The 4,478-nt window shown below is 39.9% G+C and overlaps 1 protein-coding gene across 3 annotated transcripts in view; it reads left to right on the plus strand.

The window, feature by feature from the left end:
- The first annotated feature begins 2,684 nt into the window (after window positions 1-2,684).
- The window catches only part of LOC102192677 (short chain dehydrogenase/reductase family 16C member 5), a 34,314-nt gene continuing 32,520 nt past the window's right edge, over window positions 2,685-4,478 (plus strand). The window contains exon 1 of one of the 3 annotated variants that reach the window (XM_005753133.2): window positions 2,685-2,875. The gene's annotated coding sequence lies outside the window, so the exon portion shown is untranslated. The other 2 variants (XM_005753135.1, XM_005753134.1) reach the window with 2 other exon arrangements.

Raw genomic sequence — 4,478 nt, forward strand, 5'->3', positions numbered from 1 at the left:
TATGCACACCTGATATAGGGTGTTGATGTCATTAGACCACACCCCTTCTCATTACAGAGATGCACATCACCTAATATGCTTAATTGGTAGTAGGCTTTCCAGCCTATACAGCTTGGAGTAAGACAACATTCATGAAGAGGATGATGTGGACAAAATACTCATTTGCCTAATAATTCTGCACTCCCTGTATGACAAATTAATTTAAAACTATTTACATCCCCCAAAATGTATTGACCTATCCAGTTCCCACATGGGCTCTTCTGGGATCACTCCTTGTCCGAGGGTCCAAATCCCCTTTTCTTCAATCCCCACAGTTATGCAATTGTTCTTTTTTCACACTTTGTTTTTCTAACTTTCCTAAACAAAAACAAACAAACAAAATATCCTCAGCTTCATGATGAGTTTTTCTCTCCTGCTGGGAGAAGGATATACAACATTTGGATAACTGAACTTTGGATTTGTCGGTTCCCATAGATACTGACTGCAAAAACGACATCATCCCGTCAGCATGTTTTTAGTGGCTGAGGCTATGCGCTGGGGATATTACTGCTGACACACTTCCAACAGAGCAGCTACGATAATAATAACGATAAAAAATAGTTTTTAGCAGAAAAACAAACATCCAAAAAATATTTAGTTTCTTTTTCATTTTATTCAGTTAGCACCAAATCACAACAACCGTTGCCTCAAGGGCTTTATATTGTAAGGTAAAGATCCTAGAATAACACAAAGCAAACAGAGAATACCCCAACAATCAATATATTCATGACATGACAACAATCAGCAAACAATACAACCCCCCTTTGAAGCCCTTTGATGACAAGGGGAAGTAAAAACACTATGTTAACAGAAAGAAGCTTCCAGCACAGCCAGGCTCAGGGAAAAAAAGGGATAAAGACACGTTGTGGAAGAGAGCAAGAGATTAATAATAATCAATACTGAAGTGGAGAGAGTTGTACAAAACAAATAGTGAGTGGAAAACACTCAGTGCATCATGGAAAGCCCCCATGATGGGGCCTGATTATTTAAGACCTTGTATGTGAGGAGCAGCATTTTGAATTCTGGATTTAACAGGAAGCCAAAACAGGAGAAATCTGCTCTCTCTTTCTAGTCCCTGTCAGGACTCTTGCTGCAGCATTTTGGATCAGCTGAAGGCTTTTCAGGGAGTTTTTAGGACTTCCTGATAATAATGAATTACAGTCGTCCAGCCTGGAAGTAATAAATGCATGAACTAGTTTTTCAACATCCACCTAATCAGAGTGATGCTGAGTGAGGAGGAGGGATGAATTTAAATTTAGAGATATTGTGCAAATGGAAGAAAGCTGTCCTAAATATTTGTTAAATATACATATTGAAGGTGGGCAGCATGGTGGCACACTATTGCATTACAGCAAGAAGGTCCTGAGTTCAATTCCACCAACACCCGGCTGTGTATTTGGGATCACTGTCTTGCTGAACAATCCACACTCGTGTCATCTTCATCATCCTGGTAGATGGGAGCATATTTTCATCAAGAATGTCCCTGTAAATGTTTCCATTTATCCTGCCTTCAGTTATGTGAGGCGTACCAATACTGTATGCTGAAAAACAGCACCGCATCATGATGTTCACCACCTCCAAATGTCGCTGTTGGTGTTTAGCAGTGATATGCTTTTGACCTTCAAAAGTGTATCACAGCTTCCAAAAAGTTCAACTTTGTTGAGATTGAAAAGGAATTCATCCGACCAGAATATATTCTCCTTTATTTTCCAGGGTTGTCAAAATCTTGTTCTGCAAACTTTGAGCATGCTTCCACATGGTTTTTTTCTTGCATGGTAGGCGTGCATACAAGAAGCTATGGCGGTTGATTGCATTGAAACAGCTGTACCTGCTGATCCCAGGTCTTTCTGTAGCTCTCCACATGTGGTCCTTGGCTCTTGTACAACTATTCTGATATTTCATTTCACTGTTCTGCTTGTAATCTTGCAGGGAACACCTGGCTGTGACCCGATTTATGGTAAAATAATAATTATAATAAAACAATTAAAATAATTATTAGTTTAGAAATTCGTCTATAACCAGTGCCATTGGTACTTTTTGCAACAATACGGCCACAAGTGTGTTGCAGAAGCTCTTTGGTTTTACCCATGAGATATTTGTGTGACACCTTGGTAATGAGACATCATTTTACAGGCTTTATCAGTTGGGACTGAACCAGCTGATATGGATTTGCACTATGTGACAGCATTTCTTGGATCATTGATGATAACTGGTGATGTGTTCAATACTTACTTTACCTGCTGTTTAGTGTTTAACAGCAGGTAAAGTAAGTAAACGCACACACACACACACTTCTATATACTTCAGGTGTAACGACTGAATATTAGAATTAGGCTGTTGCCTTCCTTTGAGCTCAACAGTCACCTCTTGAACCATTTTTAAATAGAACAATTGATATTTTCTCTGTAACAGATCACTCTCTGTAATCTGGTTTTATGCTTAAATCCCAGCAGATACGTAGCTTCTGAAACCTTCAGCCCTGTAGTACCACAGCATGGCGTGATTAAAGTCATTTAAGTCACACTACTTTCTCATTTTCATGCCTAGTTTGAAAAGGTTAGGTTTGACAGTGTCTACATGCTTAAAGGCATGGAAGCGCTTTAAACATGTAGCATGTGGCTAATTACACGCTGTATGCGTAACAGTAAGCACACGTACTCCAAGTCCCATGATGCATCTGGGCAGAAAACAGGCACAGACACACCCCGCATATCCGTGTTGGTTCTGTTTGATGTGACATCGTGCTTCTTCACCCGCAGGCTACACAAACTGCTGTGACACAATATTGAACGGCTGGTGTTGGAGACGCGTGTTGTCCCACCAAATAAAGAGCACGGTACGTTTCCTTTCTCTGCGAACTCTACAGATACTCTTTATTAGTTTCCGTTATCAGTTTGATAACGTTAGCCTATGTGGAGAGCAAAGGTTGACTCAAACTGATGCGGTGTGTGCCAACAAGGCGAGGGAACGGGTTCACTGTCAAACCGCCTGAACGGGACTCTGGGTTTTTGGTGAGTTAATGAAAGTTAATTTCAGCTGAAAGCATCAAAGTGTTTCATGATATGCTTGCCTTTTGCAAACGGCTGTAACACGGCAGCGTGTTCAAGCTGGTGTTACACTGCCAGTGATGCTTCGCAACAAGATACAAGTTTTGATTTTTGAGTAAGTTTTTGTCTAAATTCCCAGAACTGGTTACTTTTAGTGAATCGTACAAAACTTCATCACCAGAAAATTACTTACCCGGATGTTTGACAATCAACAACTCGAGTTTTAATTGTCCCAGAAAAGCCTGCAGTCGTTTTAAAAAGCAAAAGGTGTCCTGATTACCTTTGACACGAAACCTACTTTCTAACCTTTGTCCAATCGGGACAACAGTTTTCAGAGTTTTGAGGTTTTGACCGTTCAAAGAGGAAGTGGTTGTTGCCTTGCGGTTTGGTGCTGTCTGCAAATTCTGTCTCACGTGTAAGGAGGTTTTTGCGAAGGGTGATTTCAGTCTTGTGGCATATATTTAAAAAAAAGTACACACACATAGAAAAGTACACACACATAGAAAAGTACACACACATAGAAAAGTACACACATTGAGTTCTCAGGTTTTTCTCACTTACTCATTATAGAAATAAAATCGGGTCCCTGCCAGCTTCTGAAAGTAAAGTAATGCAACCTCTGATGAGCAGCACATGTTGTATTATACGATGTCATTATTTAACACGGTGGTTGATTCGACAGCTGTTAGCTGTCCTTAGCAGCAACACATTGAAGTAATGAATGGCTGTCAGTCTGGCATCATTGTCAGGTTTTAAACAGCGTTGCTTTACGTTGAGCTTTGCAGCCAGTTGTTCATGTACAGCTCTTGCTCTGGTCCACTACAACATTTCAGTCGAGGTCTGGACTTTGACTGGGCCATTGCAGCTCATTGATTCTTCAGCCCTTCTTGTTGCAGGTGTGTTTGGCTCTTTATCATGTTGCATGGCCCATTTGCCGCCAGCCTCTAGATTTTAAACAGATAGCCATACATTTGACTGTAGGAAACTAAGATAGGAAACGCATTACAATTAGGGCTGGGCTATACCGATAATCACGGTCACGATAATACAGGTGTAATGTTGGGCAGCGATAGGAAAATGAAATATTGCGATAGAATATGGGTAAAACACGCATGCGCAGTTACTTTTTTTTAAGTAGTAATGGATTTACAATATTGTAAACGTAACTAATTACCAGGAAAGGTAACTATTGCATTACTTTAGAAAATGTTTAAATTAGAGATGGCACGATACCACTTTTTTTTTATGTCCGATACCGATATCATAAATTTGGATATCTGCCGATACCAATATAGAATAGAATAGCCTTTATTGTCATTGTACAGAGTACAACGAAATTGGAGTGCCACTCCCTTGGTGCAAGTTTCAATAATAAATATAAATGTAAAATAT

This window comes from Pundamilia nyererei, unplaced genomic scaffold (assembly GCF_000239375.1).
Source record: "Pundamilia nyererei isolate P.nyererei 1_Seehausen unplaced genomic scaffold, PunNye1.0 scaffold00406, whole genome shotgun sequence".
NCBI lineage: Eukaryota > Metazoa > Chordata > Actinopteri > Cichliformes > Cichlidae > Pundamilia > Pundamilia nyererei.